General features: G+C 27.5%; 1 protein-coding gene across 1 annotated transcript in view; it reads left to right on the top strand.

Annotated features, from left to right (window-relative positions):
- The window catches only part of LOC113375032 (serine protease nudel-like), a 58,778-nt gene that overhangs the window by 1,091 nt on the left and 32,399 nt on the right, over nt 1-25,288 (top strand). The window lies entirely within an intron of this gene.

Consider the following 25,288-nt stretch of genomic DNA (forward strand, 5'->3'; position numbering starts at 1 on the left):
GTAAAAAAAATCGATAGTGATCGGATCATTTGTTTTTGAGTAATCACTGCATCAAATTCGGAAAATGCTGTTTCGAGAAAAATGCGTTTAAAGATGAAATGATCGTTATACTATGTACTATTTATATACTCTTTAAATGGCTGTGACTCAAAAACTATTCAAGATATCGATTTAAAATTTTGGTATGTTATTTTTAAAGGTATAACCTATCGAAATATGGAAAAATTAAAAATTCGATTTTTTGAAAATTTCACACTAGTTGTGCCCCTTGAAAAACACACAAAATATTCATAAGTTTCTCAGATCTCCTTAGTACATGCTTTTTAAAAAAAAATCGAAGCTTCAGCAATTTTCACATTCAATAGTTTTGTTAACAGAATGATATAAAATACTGCAAATCTCAAATATATGAACAATGACAAATTAATTGGAAAACGCAAGATTTACTAGAAGGATGGGCATTTATAGACTTGAGTATTAACAAAATCATGATATGGACAACTAACAAATCTAGGAAGTTTATATGTAACGGAAGTGTAGATCAAGACATGGGAGCTTCTCTTCATATTTCTATAAAATATAAATGGTTAATCACAACAAATACTCAAGTGGTAAATTTGGAAAAAATGCCGGTAAATCTGAAGAAACATCTAAGAATATATAAAGTACATATCTCAATAATCCATATCATGATTTTTAAGTAAGATATATAAATTAAAAAAAATATTTATCTTTACCAGCTAATTGAAAATTATTGACATGTTTCAAGTTATTTATCATTTCTTAGCTGAAGGTAAAATGAGTGTAAATTAGTTTTAATATGAATTAAGTTATTTAGTAAGTATTTTAGGTTACCATACAATTAGAATATAAATTTATGTAATCCATGCAAACGTGTAAGTAAACAAGGGCCCAAATATATTCATAAAAAAATAGTTTTCTTGTTTTCAGCTTAAGCAAAGATAACTTAATACAAAAGTTACTATAAATTTATTTATTAACAAGTGAATAATTTACAACAACGAGTATTAAAACAAAGTATAATTTACAACATTATATTTATCCACGTAGGTACAAATTTATTGCGGCATTATAATTTAAGAAAGTTGGCAGATATTTTCTATTGCAAGTCATAATATTGCAAGTTGTAACATTACAGATTTTCTCTATAGAGCACGCTCATACCATAATCTCTGACCGATCATAAAAAATAACATGATCGCTTTAGATATTCTATTTGAAAAAAAAGCAGAAGAGTGACTTCAGTCAACGATATGTATTTTTTCATCATTCAAGATGCATATTATTTTTTCCTAATAAAATAGCTCAGTGGGTTCGCGAGCCGAGCGTGGGAAATGCGCGTACAATACATTGTCCGTCCCGGAGAAATAAACTCGTAACGTTAAGCGATTTGTACACTGTACGCGGTATCTTCTAGGTTTGCCATATAGATAAATTGTGCTGGGATTGTAATTTATTGAAAACGATAATATTAGAATTGTGCTTCTTTTAAATCATCCTGTTGAAATTCAATTTACACATTTATATAAATTTGAATCTCTTTTTTATTATAAATAAAATTTCATTTATTGATATCTTAATTGGTCACCATAAAAATGATTTTATAAATCTGAAATGAATTTATTAATTTAAACGATTAGTTTTATTAATTATATATATTTCTAATTGAGAGTATGTTTGTTCCTGAGATTTATTTCTTTTAACTTAATTAACTCTAACTATTGGTCTATTCTTACCTGAATCGAGATCGAGTTTAACTCTACTCAGGTACTTGCCCTGGAGCAGTACTAGTAATTTATGGTCATAGTTTTAATTTTTCTTCAAATATGTGTAATTGATTTATTACTTCAAAACTTACTTAAAAGAATTGTTGATCACCAAAAATGATATTTACATAGAGTAAAAATGTATTGAATATTTCGATGCTTAAGTTGTTCTTCTTTTAATTTTGCCTTTTTTTAAGACAAAGAGCGTCATATCAGGATTCGAAATCGAGAAAAATATTAATTTTATACATAGACATTTTCGAAATTCCTTGCTCCCAAGGACTCAAATGGTTCCAAATTAATAAAAAAACAATTCTCTGAAAGTTTTAGCTCTTAATATTGTCTTTAGATAGAGCGCAATTCAATCAAAGATTTGTATGAAAATAGCATAAAAAAATTTTGCAGATCGTCAAATTTGCAATGAAAAAATTGAAATTCGAAAATGTCCATATTAAGGACCACCCTAATAGATATATATATATATATATATATATATATAAATATATATATATATATATATATATAGAGAGAGAGAGAGAGAAAGAGAGAAAGAGAGCGAGAGAGCAAAAAATTGTAGAGAGGTGTTTATTTTGATGTTGAAGTATATAAGTTTTTCTAAGACGACACACTAAATAAAACGCAGAGATTTATAAATTAATCTTCAATTCTCCAAACATTTTGACATAAAATTTTATGTCAGCATTAGTGAATATTAGGAATTGAAGTTTTACATCAATACATGTTCATAAAATACATGGTTACCACTAACATTTAAATTTATTAACACTTAGTATGTGCTTTGCGCACATTTCTTAATTTAAGACACCAAGTTTGATATATACTAATATTGACATAAAATTTTATGTCGAAAGGATTGGACTGCTTGTAATTTATAAATCTTTGCTTTTTATTTGATGTATCACATTAAAAATAGTATACTTATATATCTCAACATCAAAATTAACTAGTCCCTCTAGTAATAGTTAAAAATAAATATATGTATCAATTGGTGATTATTAGATTATTGATGGGATTATTATGTCAAAATATCTCCAGAAAATATTATGATTTTTCTTATTTAAAAAAAACTCTAGTATTAGATATATTTTTATATTGTATATTGTACATTACCATTCTCTTAACAATTCCATATGAGTTACCGTGAGATAATATATTTTGCATAAATATATTCGAAGTGAATAGCTCCAAACGACTTTCGTTGTTTGGCTGAAATCGGACTGATTGTGCTCGTCGTGTTCGTGTAAAATCAGCTTTACCTTTACGTCTCGCCACTATCTGAGTAATTGTATTTAAAAAGCATTGTTATAACTAGCCACTTGTAATTATATCACATTGTCGGATCCCACTGCGTGTGAAGTAACAATGCTGCATAATATTATTTTGAAATTTTGCAATTAGAGCATACCGGCTGTGTGTGCTTAGTAGCTGCTGATACATATATATAAGCAGGCTTCTTGTAAAGTAATGGGTTCACTTTCGCCGTTCGTTGTTCGCGAATTTGTAATATATGCTAAATATAAGTTTATATTCAGGCTTATGTTTTGTATTGAGTAAGTCTTATTTGTAAACTTCGTAATAATTAAAATTTTATTTGCGATATATACTACCTACATTATTCTTCAAACCTATTTGCAATGGGGTAAATGAAAACGACTTGTGAGTATAAATATAAGCTGGAACTGTGGCGCTTAAACAGTGCGAATAGTTTTGTGTTGTCAGCGTTGTTTTGAGTAGATATGCCTTTTCATTTTGATTTTTTTCATTGTTTCAATAGCAATAAAAACTACTTGACCTTATATGTCTTATAAGGCTGTTTGACAATAGCCACCCTTTTGTGAAAGCCCCAACTTTCTTGATATCGCTCCTTTAAAGTCCTGATGTCTTGGTACATACTCTTGCCATACTCTTCGCTAATATCTCTAAGATTTTTCACAAACTATTTTATGTAATTATTAAAGACCTAATGTTTCATGAGAGGCAACCCATCGGTTTATCATTCTCCTATGTGCGGAGTTTTTATTAGCTCTTACATCTAATAGTAAATAATTACCATATTATTGAATGTTGCAGCTATGCCCACAAAGGGCGATTTTCACTTGAAATTATATTGTGATCTATAACCTCAAGTAGAAATTCGATATTAAAGATGTCTAATGTCGAGCTTAGGCGGGAATCGAACCGGCGAACCCTGGATTAGTTGATGCTTGTCTTAATAGCTAATAGTCAAAGATTTATACGCATGACGAGTATATCCGTCAATATACTAAATTCTATCACTTCTTTGTCAGGAGTATACTGGTTAATCACATTTAACTGGCTAATAGATGTTTTAAATAAAATTGCTTCTTATACAGGTCAATACAATTTAATTTCATTCTAAAAAAAAGATTACCTCAATAAATATGTTCTTAATGTCTCTAGGCATTGCAGTATATATTTTCTTACACTTATATTGATGAATATAAATACATAATTAATATTTTAACGATAAGTTATTTATAATTCATATCTTTTATGTATAATATGAGAATTACTACATACAATTCTACCATAAATGCAGTACCAGTAATTATATTAGTCAGTCAACTTAGAAAGTTTAATTTATTTTAATCAGTTTTAAGTAAAAAGGTAAAATAGGAATTCATATGAATTTATTGAAATTATTGGTAAAATAATATTATTGTTTAAAAGTAAATATTTATGCTTAAAGCTATTACTAAACCTACAGACTTTCAGACCTACATAATATAAAAAAAATTTGTAAATCATAGTTCTCTTTAACTTTTAAAGCTGTTCTTGAACTACTGCGGATTCTATATCATTGGATGGATCATTAAAATAGTAAAATCCTATAATATGATATCTGTTAATTAAAATAATAAAAAACTATTTTCAAAATATATTTTTTCTTAATTTACATTAATATTATAATAACTCGTTTTCCGTGTTTGATCTGATGATTTCAATTAACAGATCCATAAAATGATTACAAATTCAATTATAATTTACATCGATGATGATGTAAAAAACTAAACGGTACTGAATTACAGTAAAAACATTAATTATTCAAAACAAATTTTAAATCATTAACAGCGGTTACTGAAGTGAATATTTAAACGATTATGTGGAATGCATGTAGTCACATTAAACTTAGGCGGATATATCATCAATTTATTGCTGTATTGTTTGAAAAATCTAATACTTATTCAATCGAAGAATAATTATAAAAATGAATAGGAGCACAGATAAAATACATTGTTTTTTATGTGAGGTCATTGAGAAGAATATAAATATATAGAAATATCTGTTCACACACTCAGGATTCGTATAACATTAGCATGTCGCATTTTTTGCAATATTAATGAGGTAGAAGTATTACATTACGTTGTTATTACGATGTCTGATTAAAATAGTGAATGAATTGTTAGTTGTTTATACTTGACCCTGATTACAAATAAAAATACTTGATATAGGAGTAATACTTTTATTTAATAAGTATGTTTATGATTTCCTTCAATAAGAAAATGATATTGGAAAGGTTTCTGATAGAGGCTATATATATATATATATATATATATATATATATATATATATATACGTATATATATACCTATTAATGAATATAAAGCAATATGATTAGATAATAAAATACAATAATTTATGATATTACAAAGTATATATACTTTAAAGCTGTTAGTTTTATAAATTATGATAAATATACATCCACGCACTTGTCGAACTATACTACGTTTACGTGAAATGCTATATGATTCACTATTTGCTAAACAAAGTATATTATAAAATATAATATTGAAAATTATTTATTGAATACTACTACGCTAGCATAAACTAGTCCCGGTATTGATCCCAAACTCGGCGAGTTCGATATCAAGTAGTGTGATATCAAATTTACATTTCAGTTTATAGATCTGAAATAAAATCTTAATTAAAAATCGCCCATCGTGGGCATTTCTTCAACACATGCAACCCAACATCATTAGAAATACTTATCTAATATATATAGTCTACAAACAAAAAAGTGGTTGCCCGCTGGGTTGCTCTCTCGAAAAAAATACTAGAATGTACGATAGCAACTTTTATTGTGAAACACATAGTTCTGATTACTGTTAAAAGCAAACAAAAATTCTAACAACGTGCGCGATTTTTTTAAATACGCTGCTGGATGTGCTAAAAAATACATTATACATTTATTAATTTTATATTTAATTTTTAGATTACTTTAATTAATATACCTTGAAATATAAATATTAAAAAATATCTTTTCGTTATTATTATTTCAAAATTTGAAAAGAATCATTTTTTACAGCAATCAGAACCTTTGGTGGCCTTTGAGCTGTATTTGCTAGCTTACATTGTAATCTGTATATTAATATAGAAGGCAACCCAGTGGTTAACCACTCTTTTTTCATATTACATATGTTTATCTAATAGTGCTCACTTATGTGATACAGCAATGCCAGCGAAAAGTAATTTTTATTTTGGAAATTTGATATCATACTGCTGTATATCGAGGTTGCCCGAAGTTGAGATCAGACCTGGGACTGACTGGGAGCAGTTTGTGCTAGCTCAACTCCTTAACGATTAAGCCAAAACTGGCTCTTTTAAAATTAATCTGTGTAGTGAAATAGTGTGTTTATTTTATCGTATTATACAAGAGTAATAAGAAAAATTTCAGCAAAACCAGCTTAACAGACAGAGAGTCTCCACCTCAATTCATGAAGATTTTTTTTTAATTGGAAATTTAGAATAAATACTAATTTTATGGTTTTGTTGTAAAATAGAACAAGACAAATATTATTATCAATTTGCATAGATCTTGGACAATTCAATTTTATAACGACTTTAAAACGCGATGGAAAATCTTCCTGAATTGAGCTGGAGATTCTCTAATATTTTCCATTGAATATTGAAGTTGCTATCAAACCACCGAATTGTCTAAGATTCAGCCAAATTGATTACAATATTTGTCTTGTTTCATTATACAACAAAACCATAAAATTATTATTTATTCTAAATTTCCACTTGGCCAGTTTGAGCCGTATCGTTCAAGTATGCATGACTATCTTCAGACAGCCTAAGGTCAACCGGAGTATGACAAAGCGGCCACAGCTGCAAATGTCAAAAACACCACAGACTACGCAAATGTCATTGAAATTGACTAGCGATTGTTATCTTTCAAATCCGTAGAGACGATCAAAAACAATAATCATTTTATAAACATACAAATTATAATATTCTTGCAAAATAATTGCACGTGTTCGCCCTATGTTAACCGTTCTGCCGATTATGAAATTAAATAGATAATAGACTACAAGCCAACATGTATTTATGAGAGTCCAGCATTCTGCATTATTATCATGACATGAACGAAGCATTGCTTACTTATTCTAAAAAGAATCATTGCATTTTTTTTAATATATTCTACAAATAATACACCATTTTCATTTGGTGCTTGCATCTAGTAGGCATTACATGGCGCATGACCCGGGTGCCTAAAGAGGCCCGGGTCATAATGCTGCGTAGCCGATAGGTGTTGAAGCAACCGTATGTAATGTAATGTAATTACTGATTGCTAATAAATTTAAACAATCCGTACATCAGTTTATTCTATATATAATATAAACTTAAACTTAAAGATTTTTATATCAACAAACCTGTAATTTTATAATAATTATTCATTGTCGGTATTACATGCCCCCTTAAGGGGCGGGAGTTGTGTCCCCTGGGGTTGCTGTCTTTCAGACAATAAAATCAATTATTGTTAAAATATTATAATTAAAGACATGCTAATGGCGCTATTTATATTGAAACATATGAAGATATTGTTTTTTACTCGCATTAATAAATGTGTTATAGTGTTGTATTTCTTATAATTTTAATTTGTGTTCCTTTCCCATTAATCAAAGAAGACTTTCAGATATAAACTCAAATAAAAACTAACTCAGATCTCTAGATTTGAGTATTTCAGCAACAAAATTTAATTAGTATAAGTTAATGTTTTGCACAACTAAATAGAAAATAGAACAAGTAAAGTTAACAAGATGCAATATGAAAATTGTGATAAATTTATAATAACTATCAACAAAAAATAACATTTTCTTTAAAAAATAGTTTTACAAATTTTTGCCCTTAATTAGAGATTTTTTAGTTTCATTAACTTCCCGTATGGTAAGATATAGTAATCAAAATTTTTTTTTTATATATTTTTACGTTTCAAAAGTTTCCGAACATTTTGGCTTACCTTTGGCAAAATGAATGTATGTGTGTGTGTGTGCGGATACAAATTTTTGTCGACAATTTCGGGAACACGGATAAACCGATGTGAATAATTCAAAGAACATTCGATTCGTATTGATAAGGAGACGTGCTGATTAGTTTTATATTGAAACGTAGTAGCACGTAATAATAATAAATATAAAACGAATCGTGTATTTAAAAACCAAAAAGTTAGATATTTTATTACTACAAGTAAATTGTTTTGGCAAGTGCAATCAATTTAGCTATAGAATTTTGTATAGTTTGTAATTATACCATAATCAATATACAATATTTACAGATCAATTAACAGATTTAATTATAATTGTAATATCATAAAATTGTAAATATTTAAATCTATCAGGATGCATCAAATTCTACATATCCAAACTAATAACTTTTTCTATTTGATTTATTCTAAATTTTATATAAGAAATCTAACATTATTATAAAAATGTGTTTATACATTTTGTTGACTTATACCACATATGAATTAAATTAAATGATTCAATTGAATATAAAGTTTCAATTTCTGTCTTCTGTTTCTTTACATGAAGTGATTTCACATTATAAAATTGTTTTCATTTCCACAATGTTATTCTTGCGGTTATATTAAGCATCGTTAAGTATAAGGTGAGCAAAATAACAATGCACACGTTATATATTCAACGATCTTAAAATGAAATTGGAAGAGCAAAGAACAAGAAATAAACTTAATGGATTTCATTTATGACGTGTTGCATGCAAAACGTTGAAAGTCTTGTATAATAAATAATAAAGATTCAAAAAAAGAAAAATTCTATCCAACTTTTCATTCGCCGACATTTCAAGTAGGGTAGAGCGGGGCTTAAAGGTCCAAGGGTAACAAGTTCAACCGCTAATATCTCAAAAACGAGTGATGTTATAATTTTTTTACCAAACAATAATTGAAAGTAGAGGGCAAGAGATGTTTAACCAGACATCTTACGACGTCCCTATCAGGAGAAAATGGAAATGGTTAAAAAACTATAACAAAGGTATTTTATTTCGTCGTTGGTTTTTTTTGGTTGGAGCACTGTTGTTTATTTTACAAAACTTTAGTTATTTAAGTATACGTTTGTTTTATATGATGTATTGTTATTTTTAAGTTAGATTCAACAGTTTTTTTATATAACCTGTCTAAAAGCTTAAGTATGGGTGGGGTGAAAAGGATCAACTGAACCTTTACCCTGGCAAAAGTGTAAACAATAAATAATGAATAAAATAAGCAAGCTTAGATATTACACCATAGATTCAAATAACAGCGTCGTCAATATTTTCAAAAAATCTATTTTTTGCCTTTGAACAATGTGATATTAAGGTTTCCTATCACATTGTTCATATATAGAGAAATGTTCATATAAAAGTATTCCAATTCACAAACCTGCCTCTATTATTATCATTGCATGACAGAATAATATCCTTATACTACGCAAGTAATAAAATTTCATACCATAGAATAAAACTAGTTAGCTCTATAACTGCATTTATAGTCATATACAAGGTTTATTATATGCACGATGGCTCAGAAGTACTAAATCAAGGTATTATTTTACTATAAGGAATTTCTCTTATAAGCTAGGGCAGTGAGGTCAATTCACCGACATGAAGTCATTACATTTTTCTGTTTCGATTCTGGAGCAAAAAGCTAGTTCTAACAGCAACATGTTTTACATTGGTAAGAAAATTTATTGGTATATAGGCACCGGATAACATAGTATATTTAGGTTACAAATTCTTGTTTGTATTGTTTTTTTAGATTTGTACTTGTCGAAAATTCATTTCCCATAACTTCATGAAACAACTGTTGTGATATAAGTATAATACTTTAAAATATATCTACACCTTATCCCGGTACCTTTACATAAATAATATGAACTTAAATTGTAATATGTACTAATAGAATTGATAAATGCAAATAGAAAACTCCATTTTCAACATAAATATTTTTTTAATTATTGTGCATTCATAACATTTAATCATAATAACACAATTTTCCCATGATTTTCAAAGAATGAAAATAAAAAGTTTACCATTATCATTTACTCCTCTGTCTCTATCAGAAATGATGTACTCACACCATCAGACATAGTCAGAAGTATAAAAACAAGCTGAATGAACATTCTAATAGCCTAACAAGGAAGTTGTTACATCAAATTCATATTAAAAGAATTAAAAAAATTCTAATGACCCATTTAAGTGTGCTAATAAGTATAAATGCACTTAATCGTTTTTTTATCATCATTGTGAAGAGCTGCATCACTCGATGTAGTTGTTAGACTTTTTTGTACTTCATAAACAATTGTTTTAATGTTTTATTTAGATAGATAATCAAGAAAGTAAAGAAAAAAAAAAGTTGCCTGTCAGACTGTCACGATCAAGCATGTTACTTAAAAATAAAAAAAACGTGTTCAAAAGTTAGATCAATTTGATAAAATTAAATATTTGTTTACATTAATGTCTTAGTTTCTATTAATTTCAATTGAAAATTTTATGAATGCACCTCGCTTAAAAATACAAAATAAAAAATGCAACAACTAATTGTTTAGGTTTTATTAGAAACTTATTTGATTGACATTTATCAACGTGCGTAATAACAAAAACTGTAAACTTATGTATGAGATGGAAGTATTTTAATAGTACATTGTATTGTAAAATACCTGTCATAACACTCCATCAGTACATCAGTAATAAACTAGAAATTATTTAAATACGTTTAAAATTGAAAATAAGACACTGAACCTGTTAGTTTCCTAGCCGTGCTATTTTACCTCGCCTATGGAGTAAAAAGGACCCAGTGGACGAAAAGGACGAAAAAAAACGGAAAAAAGCTGGAGGCTTTACTGAACATAGTCATATCGTTTGTTTGATATGTTGTATTTGTTGTGATATAATTGGTTTGGTTTTCAAAATATAATTGTACAAAGTCAAATTGGACCTTTGTTCCCCGACTTTCTCTATTTGATTAATCATTAATTATTTCTTAATTAACTTCCCATAGGGTAAGTTATTGTAATGGGCCGAAAATCGAAATTGAATTTTTTACATTTCTCGACGTTTTGAAGGTTTCTAAACATTTTGGCATACCTCAGAACAAATGCATGTGTGTGTGTGTGTGTATGTATGTATGTATGTATGGATACACATTTTCGTCCACGTTTTCCGACTAAGATTGCGATTACCTTATAATTTAGATTGAAGTATGTAAAACTGAATTTGATCTTATTAGATAATGGTTTTAATAAATTATAGTGATTGTAATTTTATTGACACTCGTGACTATCTTGCTCCGAGTTCTTGATTGTCATTGAAGTGTAATATTTGAAATGTACTTGGCCCTGTATACATATATGTATATATATATATATATATATATGTTATAAAATAAAAGAATCGTTAACTAATAAAGAAGAATCATGATATCGCTGCCCACAACGGGCAGCCTCGATATGCCAGTACCGTTGCTTGGCCTACTATAAACGTAAAGAACACGTCTGGTTAACGCTCGCACTCGCATCTTTTTGTGGATGCCGGTGACTGTTCTGAAACCGACTAAAATCTAAAAACTAAAATCTAAGACACGTCGGCACACACAAAACACTGATAAAGGATAATGATGACGTTTCCTAATCACATTTCTAGGAAACGGTTTATTACCTTCAACAGAATTTCTTAAAAGGATCAGTATCTCATTTCCTACTTTTGTGGCCCATAAAGTTATTTAAAAAGTTTTATTGTTTATTTGAAAACTTTCGGGGTTTTAAATGATTCATTGTAATGATTATAAATTTTAAACTCATTTACATTATTATTGTTAATTATTTAAAAAAAAATTGCGAATAGTTAGCATGTTCAGAAGTATTTTTTTTTCTTTTTGCTTCTTCTATTGAAATATAATCATAAAAATAGTACATAAGTTTTGATTTGATTTTATAATTATATTACATTATTAACCACATTATAGGACTGAAGTAGGGTAGGAAAGGGCACGAATGTCCAATCTGACTTTGAACAATTATATTGTGAAAAATAAACCAATTATTAAACAACTATCTGTCTCTAAAACTCCTACCTAAACTAAAAAATGTTCTGTAAAACTCCTACCTAATTCATTGCTGTAGAAATATAGTCTTTTGCTGTTTTTTCCAAATTTGTCACTTGGTCCTTTTTCCACGGAGCAAACAAGCCCCATTTTTATTTTTAATTTTAAAGGAATTTTACGAAGTAATCGCTTCATTATTTAACCAAAGCAGAATATGAATTTTATGGATACATTTTTTACAAAGATAACACTGTATATAATCTTGATCTGGTATTTCGTCAAAAATATCCATCATCTGAGTTGGAATAACTACTTATTTAATTCATCTCTTGTAAAATTGCTTTCTTTAACTAAATTTATTTCATTATTTACTATTTTTTTATTGTTGACACCTTGAGACGGTAAAGGTTTAGTTGGTACTTATTACCCCAGCCACAAGTAAGTTTTTATAATGGTTATTTAAAAATACCTGTTGATTCTAATTTAAAAATAACAATACATCATTCAAAATTATTAAATAACGTATACTTCAAAATTATATTAAGGTCTCGTAAACTAAACAACAGTGCTCACAACCAAAAAAACTAACAAAGAATAAAAATACTTCTATTATGGTGTTTCAAACATCAAATCTTTTAAAAGTCAAAAATCTAAGTGTTGGCTGGTAATACATCTTTTGGCCTTTACTTTCTAATATGCTTGTTAAAAATCCTTGTGTTTGAGATATCGGTGGTGGACTAGAGTTAATTTAATTATTTCCATTAAAAAACGCAGGCCACAAAACAAACATTACAAATCGTGAATAAATTTTATTTCCGTCATCGGCTTATTTGAATTTAAATTGATAAAATATATAAATAATAATCTGCGAATAACATTCAATAGTATGTCAAAACGTTTTAATTATCATAACTAGATCTACAGATATGAATTATGAATCAATATACACATCCTGCTCATAATTAATCCGTATATAGAGTACATGACATTATGATAATTATTTCAAAACATGCAAATTCGTTACTTTCATACAATTGATAAACTAAAATGTTGTTTTTAATTATTAAAAATGATAAATCTATATGATTAATATATCACACCATCGACAACTTATTTATCAAGAATAATTGATAATTTAAATTTTGGCCAATGTACCAGAATACAAGGTCATAAAACAATTTTTTTTAATAAAAAATCTAATTATAAATTGAAAAAAATGTATTAATTCAAAAAATACTGGGAAAAAAATTATGTAACACTATATAGTAATCTCATTTTAGACATTTGATTTCAATTAGACTAAGGAAAACATTTGTGTAACAAAATCATACTGCTCTTATATATTTATATTATTTTCTTGTCACAATATTTTAGTTTTTTAATCAACTATAATATCACTTGATTGATAAAGATTTTTTTGCATTTGGCTTATATTTTTTTTATTTAAACTCTTGATTTTTTGGAATTTATTATAAATAAATACCATATTGCCAATAACTAGAACACATTTTCTACTCTGCTAACAATTGTGATTATGAGCTAATATAGAATAGATATTTATTCAGTATTTATAATATGAAATAGATATCATTTACAATTTGTATAGGAAATAGATATTTATTGATATTAAAATGTTATGTTACTTTTATAGACATTAATATAATTGAACTTGAAACTAGAGTGTTCTCAAAATAGTTCACAGATAAAAGTGAATATATAGTCTCAATTTTAATTTAACAAAATCACCACCTTATCTAAATCATTTTTATTTGAGTTCGTGCATTTACATCTTTATTGAAATTATTTACATATTTTATGAAAGTGCGAAGTATTTTTTATATTTAGTTGAACAAATATTCAGTTAATATAATTTTCTATCATCAGCACAATGTTATGTATTATTTTTATGATCCTGATAAATAATTCATTTCTTTATCATTACAAATTATCGCAAAGTAGTTTGCAAATAGAAAAGCTCTACTATCAATAGATACAATAGCGTTTGCAAAGCTTTTCGTGATACATAATAATATTCATATGAGTCATGTGACAGTTGAATAACCCTAGAACATATTGTATGCGATTGTGCATCTATTGTTCGAATAAGGTGTGTTAGTTTTACCATTTGAATAATTAATCTGACGCGAATGTCGATAAGGTGTCAGGGATAAGTGATATCCTAACATGGAAGTGCATTCTAATAGTTCCATGTTAAGATATAAAGATCAAAAAAATTATGAAATGCAGTGTTGAATACAACATATTTTTTCTCTATTAAAAATACACTTTTCTACTTATTGACAAATTAGACAATTGAGAGCAGTATCTTCCAACTACGCAACGTAACAAATTTTGCTTCAGGATATTTAAATGTAATGCTAGATATTGGTGAATCAAAAATTTTAAAACATCCAATTGAAGAAACCAATTTTTTATAAAAACAATTTCAATGAAATTTGTCATTTATATTTCTAATTAAAACAACTATCTGACTAGGTTTAGTAAAACTTTCAGCTGATTCGTAATTGTAAAAATGTGTTTTGTGCTATTTTTCGAAAATTTGTCACCTGGCTTTTTTACCCATAAGAGGGGTAAAATGCAAGAGCACAAGAGGAGCAAGTACGTCCCATCTCTTATTTTCAATTTTAAAGAGATTTTACATAATAATAGCTACCAATTCAACCAAGGGCTAATATTCGACCAATGCAATTAATTTCATGAGTATATTTTTTAGAGATAACACTGTATATAACCTTGATCTGGTATTTTGTCAGGAATATTTATTATCAGAATTGAAATAAATAGTTAACTGAATTTACATTTTTATTTACTATTTTTTATTGTCTACATCTTTGCCAAGGTAAAATTTCAGTCGGTCCTTTTTACCGCAGCTACTAAGCTTAAGCGTAAGCTTTTATAGAGGTTATATTAAAAAACTTAAAATTGAAAATACTTTTTAAAAAGTAATTACATAACATACACCTATAAATTATATTAAAGTCTCGTAAACTAAACAACAGTGCTCACAACCAGAAAACTGACACCGAAAGAAAATACTTTTGTAATGGATTTTCAAGCATTGCCGTTTATCTCCTGATAGCAACGACGTAAGAATGAAGGCTAATTATGGCTAATGATACATCTTTTTCCCTCTACTTTAAAATATTGTTGATAAAAAATTCGTAACTTTACTTCTTTTTGAGTTTGGTGGATGTTTAGAACCTCCTCTACCGTATATGAATCATGTAAGTAAATTCATGTTAATGGATAATATTGAAAAAATTGTCTATAATATTAAATAAATTATAATCTTTATTAAAAAAATCAATTATTTTGTATGCGCAAGTATTAAGTACATATTTATATTTGAATTTTTGCCTTTTACCTCTTTACATAATAATAATTTGTCACATATTAGTTATACTTATTATTATTATCAAAACTATTTTAAATATTTACCAAAATTTATACAAGTAAGAATATTTCTTAGAAGATCGTGGTAATTGTATTCTAGTTAACCGTTGCTTCCATTACGCACAAATGTAAATGAACTGTCATCTAAGCAAAATGTTATTCACGATCTCGTTAAATTAATTTGTCATTCAGTGCTAATTTCAGTTCAGTTATGCAAAACTGTTCACGATTTTTTAAACAAATATAACGAAAAATTAAAAATTCGTCACATGTGATTCGCATGAACCGGCGAGCCGTAAAAACGGATCAATTGATTTCGGAAAGATTTATGTCTGGACGCTTTTAGACGGTGATCTCATCTAAATGAACATTTTTTAAATTTAACAGATATTCATAATAATTTATAATATAATTTATAGGCATTTTGATAAATGACTGATAAACTTGAAACAATGGTCAAAAGGTTTTGTATTTTTGAAGCCATTTTTTTCTACAGTTTTACTTGTTGTTCATTCAGGACAGGTGTATAAATTACTATATAATTTTAAAAAAAACTTGAAACACACAAAACAAAGAATGTTTTCGTTTTCAAACTAAAATAAAATTGTTTTTATTACTGAATATTTGAAACAAATTCATATGTAATACACAACATGTAACATTGTCATAAAATATAACCGCTAAACAATAATTTTAATATGCTATAAAGACTTGTCGTTAAATAATAAGGTAGATAATGATAACTATAATTGACGTTATTATTATTATGCAATTTCAATACAAGTTACTATATACTACATTATTTTTGTGTAAATTCAATTAGTGTGAAATATTATGTACAATATGCTGAAGCTGAATGTACGTAATGTAATACAATAATAAATAAATTCTTTTTATATTTTCTTGAAATTGTATAAAATATACGAAAAATTACAGGTTACATTAATTCTTTGTTAAAAATATCATGGATTCAGTTTATCGTTTATATTGTACAATTTTATTCCAATAAAAACAAACTAAAAATTTTATTCCTGCAAAGTTTTGGATGATATGGAAAGAAACTTTACGTTTACTCTTTAAGAAAGGTACCACAAATTTCCAAGTAATTTTTTTTTAATTTAATTATGTCAAAATATTATGCCCTATAGGCGGGGTAAAACGGGACGGCCAAGGTGCAAACAGATCCAATATCTTACATTTAATTTTGAGAGGAATTTACGAAATAATAACTACACTATTCAACCAATGCAAAATACCTAGTGGTGGACCTTTTTATCCGCGGACCTATAAAACCCGATCTACCCTATTATGTGATTTTTATAACTTGTCAAATAGCTATATGCTTAAAATAAAAAAAAAACAAAATTGCAGGTATATAATATAATCTTCTTTTAAACAAATTTGAATATCTTTATATGGGTATTTTATATGAATATTTTTCTGTTGCGAACAAGAGCTTAATCATTATTCTCATCAGGTGAGTATTGGATAATTGTGATTCGTATTGCATAACAAATTAATATTGACAATGGAAGCTTCCTAGTCCATAATAAGTGGTCGACAAGTTCATTGAAATGTTAGTAACATGGTATTTATGTCAGGTACGTCTCGAACACATAAAAATTCAAATGCAGGATTTCCGTGCAAACCATTTTTGGACTTGCGGGCTTATGGAAAAGGAAGGTCGTTGTACACCTTGACTAATTATTATAAGAATTTATGCATTTTATAATTAAAAAAGAGCTTGTTTTTAATTATGTCAGTAGTGTTGTATAATTATTTGAGCAATTATTATTAGTTGTTTATGTCAAAATTTTATATTTAGTGTTGGTTACGACTGAAGTGTATAACTGTAATTTAAAATAATTAGATAAAACCACTAATGATTTTACACATTAAGTAAGTGCAAGTATAAGAAAAAACGTTTACTTTTAAATTTAAATCGTACTATGTAATAAGAGTACGCTTATCAAAAATTTTGTTAACCTAGTCTTAAGCTAAAATTAAAAAAAATAAATTTGAATGCTTTACAACGAGATGCCCTGTGATGTCCTTACGACATTATTTAATATATATATATACATATATATGAGTGTGTGTGTTTAAGTTTGTGCTTGTATGTAAAATATATATTTCAAAATAAAGCACCCAATTCTAATTTAAGCCTTTTGCTTAAAAAACTAACTATAGCCAGAACTTTTAAACAATCAATTCGCCGAAACCAAACTAGTAAAAAATATAATAATGAGTTATCTCAATGCTAAGTTCAATATAGTAATTAAGGTCGATTATGAAGTCCATTGTCATTAATACCATGTGCCCATAATTTTGATTAGTCGATTTATAGATAATCTATCATATCAAAAGTATCGATCAAACACAAGAGAAATCATGTAAAGTATCAATCTTGTCTCATCTCATTCTAAGAGATATCTTTATTGTCATTTATAGAAAGTTATAATTGATCAATCACATTTCTTTAAATACTATCGAGGTTTAAGATTCCTTTTCTTGGCACATTCTGCAAATAATTGTGCATTCACAAATGTAATTTACTGTAATTAATAGATTGAATCTACAGAATTTCTATTCGTCTGTTTTTATTCGATCACATATACTACTATGCTTCCATTATATATGAATAATTTGTTTGTGTTTTAGATACTTGATTAAAGAAATGTTATATTTGAAAGAATAAGAATAGCATTGTAAAATATAATTAATTTATTAACATAATATATAGAATGATGCCCAAGATTTTATGCTCTATATACATTTTCCATGCATTGTAAAAGCAAAATTTCCGCATTCTGTTGCATCTGGAATACGTAATACTTCTTAGGAGTAAGTAACATAATTGTAATTTTACGTACAATGGTAATAAAAAATAAATAAAATGTTTGCAAAACTATTAATTTTTGCGAACATCGATGAAAAGTTCGATAGCTTAATTTATATAGTAATTCGTACATAATGCAAATAATATTTAATTGATTGAACGATTTTTTTTATAACGGTAGTCTATACTTTGTAATTATTTATAAGAAAAATATTGCAAACATCAAAAATTAGCTTTATAAATCTGGATTCAATGAATAAAATTTTTAATTGTATGTATATTCTTACAACTAGAAAAATCTTTAATATAGTTATTTATAACGAGCAATTTCCTCAATTAAATTATGATTATCAATATGTAAATAAAATTATTATGTAATAAAATGTAGATCGAATGTAAAAAAGTTATTAATCTAAATAACTTTTTTTTGAATAGGGTACGATGGGTACGGTTGTGTCAAAGTACGTTAGTGACATTCGTTATATACAGCTTAACTATACTATATATAATAAAGTATGTTTGTTCGAACAAGTTTCTAATATTTCAATAAGTCAGCGCCCTACAATAACTTGATCTGTAGACCGCATTGCTTCTAAACAGTAAAAAGTAAGTTTCTTGTTGGCTTTCTTTTAATAAAAACTTTTACTTGTATACAGATAGATTACTTTATTAATTATTTTGCTGTAAGTTGAACATTAATGGTTAATTACCAGCAATTAATTTTTGCGTGGATAATTTAGCTTTGCCAGTCATAACGACAATTTGTTTTCAAATATACGTTGAGTACGGTTGTGACAAATTTTGTGGATACGGTTGTGACATGTATTACTTGTCCTTTTCAGGTGAAGATTAAACATATAAAAATATCAAACTTCACTAAGACAAAATACGGAAGAAAAAGGGAAAAGAAAACTCAATACAAGAAAAAAAATCATAAAAATTTCTTGTCAACTTGTTCAAAAAATTATGTTTTGTTATATATTGCTGTTAAAAAATGGAAATAACTTAATCATTATTTATAAAAAAATATTTTATAAGTAAATAGTTAAAATTATATATTATCAATAAAATATTGTGAATTTTATATCGAATGGAAAAACAATTACTGAGTTGTTTTTCCAACATGCCCTTTTAGTATAAAATGTCTCTTTTCGGACGACTATTGTAAATTCATCAAATTTATTAAATGTCCTTAACTGAACAGATGTAAATAAAAGCGATAATAATAATAAAAAATATATATATTGCTATATTGAATTCATAAGCAAGTTAAATGATTATGTTGCGTTGCGTTACATATTTCTGACAATAAAAGTCGTTATAAACCATTTTAGTGTTCATAACTATAGTATTATAACTTATGTTTGTGCCAAATAACAAAATTATTGCTGATCAAAAAAAGCACAACTGTACCCAGTCTCCTCTGCAATTAAGTATAATAATTATAATTAATTAAGAAATTAATGTTCAAAAATTATATTTTTAACAAAAATAATGAACCGTAATTTTTTCGATTGAAATTTAAATTATTTTACAAATTCAGCACAGATAACTTTTGCAAACTATACAAAATTATTATACTAGTTCATGAGCTTTAAAAATCGTTGCGTGGACGGACAACAGAATTCGGTGTAGACCCTTCGACCTTCGTTTAGTCAAGTAGATACACCTACATTTCAAGCACGATTTTACATTCATTTTTAGTCAATTGTCAAATGCTTGTTTCAATCAAATTCTGACGTGATTCGTGAATATACGATAATACGAGAACGAGATCGTAGCGGCAGAAACACATCAGAATGACAGTTGGGTACCTACGATCGCCGCCAGTAATAACTCCTGTGACGGCTCCGAATGCACTCGACACGTACCCATCTTGACCGGACTGACAATCAGTCTAACGGTAAGACATTTTAATAATTTTATCTAATTAACATAAAATCCATTCGACCGTTGAATGGAATCGTTCAATATCGCGGGTTAACAACCGAGCGTCCTCTAGCCATACGTGTAATTATGTAATTGATTATTATATTGGTTCATCTCTCATTCCGGCCAGATAGACATTCTATCTCGATGATTTGCATACGAAAAATAATTAGTAGAGCAGCTAGACAAAACGTATGTAAAGAAGACAGGTGAGAATATATGGGAAAGCTTTTTCAAGAACCTCGAATCTGTAAAGCTTCCTTCGGACTACTATTTAGGACATTTTGTCACTAATTATTATAATTAACATTTCTTGCAATTGTATTCAAAGCAATTCCTGAAATGTATCAGGTGAAATCCCTAACAACATTATTTCAAAATGCCAATTTTGTTCAAATATTTCATTACAGAAAAACTATATGAACTAGTGGAGCGCATGGCATCGTGCCTTAAGGCAAATTGCTGAAACGGGCAAATTATAGTAATCGCAAAAAAATCGAAAATGAAAATTTATATATATATATATATCTTTACGTTTCAAAACCTTCTGAACATTTTGGCATACCTTAGAAAAAATGGATGTATGTGTGTGTGTGTGCGTGTATGTGTGTGTGTGCGGATACAAATTTTCGTCGACGATTTTGAGAACACGGATGAAGCGATTTGAATAATTCAAAAAACATTCGATTCGTATTGATAAGGAGACGTGCTGATTAGCTCTGGCAAAAGCAGGTCTAGCCGTTCCAAAGATATGGGGCAAAAAGTGCCAAAAAGGGTAACTCAGTTTTTAAGAGAACGGGGCGTCCAATTTGAATAATTCAAAAAACATTTTACTTGTATTAACAAGATGAAGAACTGATCAAATTCTCATGAAGACAGGTCTAGCGATTTTGGAGATCCGATTTGCTTTGAACAAAAGTTCAGAATTTCCAAAATATTTCAAAATAATTTTTTTTTCAAAAAGTCTTTGTTTTTCAAAAAAAGTAAATTTTTGTCAAAAATTTATAGTTTCCCAAAAATCTATTTTTTTTCAGAGTAATTTTTTTTCAAAAATGTTAATCTTTTAAATATAAATCATATATATATATATATATATATATATATATATATATACATATATGATTTATAATCATTTGTTCCAAATAGTACGATCGATTTAGAGTAAAATATCGATCAACTCTTACCATTAGCTTATGTTAACTGTTTATGGTAACTGATAATTAGTAAGCTTGCGATTACATACTATCGAGTTGCTCAGTACCTGTTATTTACTTATCAAATAATAAAAACGTTAAGCATATTGGCAGACTACTAACTCATGATATCAAACATATGATTTATTACACTAATATATCGGCTTGTCAATTAAACAATGCTATACATAATAAAATGTATAAATTAATAATAAAACATTTATATACGATATGATTGTCGTTACACTAGATCGTGATTTAACATTCAAGCCTTGATATGATTTAACGACCTATGATATCACTGAATGAAAATTTTCGATATTATAGCAAAATATAACTTATAAGCTGGATTTCAAACAAAGATATTTTTAGCATAAATAGCCTTACAGCCTATACTATATTTTTGAATTATTAATCATTATTTTTATTACTGATTGAAAAGTAGAGAAAACTGTAGAGTAATTGATACTCAACTTTCTTCAAAAAGTTTAAAAGACTTAACACATGATATATTTGAAAATGTCCCTGGTACAGCCAAACATAAATGCAATTAATAATGTTTATAGAAATTTAAAGAAACATAGTGTGAGCTATAATTACGATGTTCCTTGTTAATCAGACTAATTAAAATGATAATTATTGCAAATATAAAAACGTAAAACAATAAATAACACAATTAAATACTTGCGTGATTTTGTTATTTGTTTTTAAAATTATTGTATTTCTTTCTATGCTAGTTGTGTAAAATAAAGTAGTAAAGTAGAAATATTTGGAATGATAAAAGAACATTTTTATTTTGGAATATAAATAGTCAAATTTTTAATTAAACAGGAACAATGCGCAGTGGCACAAGTTTTTATAATTACAATACAAAAATATATAATAAATATTTATTTTCATTATGCAATTATAATACCAAAATAGAATATTTCAAATACTTCTTCAAAAGAGTCGAACAGGACCTTTACACGAGTCTACAAAAATGTTGCCTGTATTGGGTGTGTAAATTAAATTCTGGGGGTCATATGACAAAAAATTGGAAAAAAATTGAAGAAAACAACAAAAGTTTCGATCTAGTAACTCTTGCATAATAATTAAAACCTTATAATTCCTGTCGATGACTATTGAGTTTCAATTAAGTGATTTATTTAGTTTTTTGTGTAATTCAGCTGTTATTTGCAAACATATTTACTCCCCATTGTCACTGGGTAATCTGCAAACTTGTTTCCAATTGAATATCTGGAAATACTATTGTAAATTACTGCTCTATTCTACAAAAAAAATCTTTATGTTTCTAATCAGTTTGAAGCAACAGAAATTAGCAATAATTCAATGAGCTTTTTAGGTCGTTCTTTTACATTTTAACCATAGAAAATGTTATTCGTTATTCGTCAACATTTTTATCAAAATAATGAATTAATTTGCTACATATGACTTAGTACAACTAATAATACTGAGAAAAATATGCTTACATTAAATCTCTCTTCACTTCTATAAGAGACATTTTTCACTGTGCAAATGCAACTATATAACTAGTAGTAATAAGTACTTGTTTAACTATGTTCTATGTAAACTATATAACTAGTAGTAATAGGCACTTTATACTTGTTTATCTGTGGTAAAATGTATGTAACTAGTGGTGCATGGCACTGTGCCTTAAGGCAAATTGATTCAAGGAAAAAATAATCAACAAAAAATTACCAACGATTAATAATAATTGTTTTCAATATTATCAAATAGATTATTATAAATAGAATATTATATAAAAAGCAATTATAAGTTACAGGATTTATATCTCTCTCATTTTTTAGTATTACATTTACTTTGAATTATATGAGCTCAATGGGACAAAAAAACTAAAATAAAAAATAATTATATTGCATGGGTAATTTGAGAACTAACTCCCATGAATTGAAACATTTTGAAATAGCATTCCTATGTCCCAATGCGTTAATAACGGTCAATTAGATATTAGTAGTAGTTAAGTTAGATTCCCATTGAGCAGATACAAATTGCAATGTTTCGCCGCGTTGCTCCAGATCTACTCTAAATGGTCGTGTAGTACTATTTCACTAATAAGCATATACAAGTTATTCTTAACGACATATTGCAAGGTGTGTTTCGCCAGATTAAGAAACCGGATTGTGATAAAAAATGGTAAATACAGTAGCTATTTCTCCGATACTTTAATTAAATTATTATTGCACTAAATACTTTTGATATGCACAAACATGAACATATATGCAGGCACATATATAATACTTGAGTATATATTTATTTTAAAGCTATATAATATTGGATAGAAACATATTTAATTTTGAAAAATCCATAATCCAAATACAAAAATATTCATGGTTCAGTGGGAATAGCTTTGGGCTTGAAAACGCATAGTATCAGATTTAATGCCCATCTTGCACAGCCTAATATAAGGCAGCAGTGTATTCGGTTTTTACTTAAAAATATAGATCTAAAATATGTTTACAGAAAAAAACATCTATTTTACATTTATATACATTGCTGCATCAAACCACAAATATAAATTCGGTATTAAAGAAATTTTAATATAAAAATTAAGAGACTTAAAAAGAATATTTATTACAACATTCACAATAGCCAATAAAACTGTTAAATTGTTATTGCTGTTCAAAATAGGAATATAATAAAAACATAATTCTTTTTGTTTTATGTGAACTTTATTTGTAAATGTATTGCAAAGACGTTGAACAAATGAATGTGGTACATATAGTACATGTGATCCACCACACACACATACCTAATATATATATATGGATGTTTTTAAATTTTCTTGCTCCCAGGGGCTCAAATGCTTCCGTATTAATAAAAAACAATTCTCTGAAGTTTTAGCTCCTAATATTAACTTTAAGATAGTCCGCACTCCGACCAAAGTTTCTTCGTTTTTCTTCCTAAGTAAATACTTATTTATGAAATATATCAAATTTTTTATTTTAATTAAATTTTGTAATTTTTTATTGATAATCAGAATAAGCAAATACAAACAATGTTATTCTCTAAATTTTGATTTACTTGTCGCTAAGCTATAAAACAAATGAAATTTACCCATGTTATTTCCATAGAAACTTTGGTTGGAGTGCGGACTATCATGAAGTTAATATTAAGAGCTAAAACTTTCAGAGATTTGTTTTTTTATCAATTTGGAAGCTATTGATATGATGTATTGAAAAGTATGTATATGTACGAAATATCTGGAATAGTAATAAATGTTCAAAGTAAATGTAATAAACAACACAAAACAATAACAAAATCTCTAAAAAACAATATACGAAATTCTCTGCTTGTGCTCTTCATCGACTTCGTCGTTTTGTTTAATTTTTATTAAATACGTTTAGAATAGTTTTCAGTAGTTTGTTATACCAAATATATTTATACAATTACAACAAACTACAATAAACATAATTTCCACATATTGTCAAATTTTCTTTTACTAAATACCGTTGCACGTATGTTGAACATCTTGTTCAAATGGTATTTTCTCTCACAGTCCAGTATTGAATCCGAAACGTCTCGAATGCATTCGCTGTCACTGCAACAGCTTTCACGACAGAAATTTCATTACGTAATCTCAATTCTTGCAACATCGTTACTACAATCGGCTTCAAATGTAAAATGCAATGGTAATATGATAACACGGTGAATTATCATAATCGATGTGCTACCGTATAACCAAACAGACATTTGTCTGTATGGATCCACATATCACATTATCACATTATCAACTAATTGTTGCATG

Source organism: Ctenocephalides felis, unplaced genomic scaffold (genome assembly GCF_003426905.1).
Source record: "Ctenocephalides felis isolate EL2017-DRISC unplaced genomic scaffold, ASM342690v1 CF-g0.4_SCAFFOLD_01886, whole genome shotgun sequence".
NCBI lineage: Eukaryota > Metazoa > Arthropoda > Insecta > Siphonaptera > Pulicidae > Ctenocephalides > Ctenocephalides felis.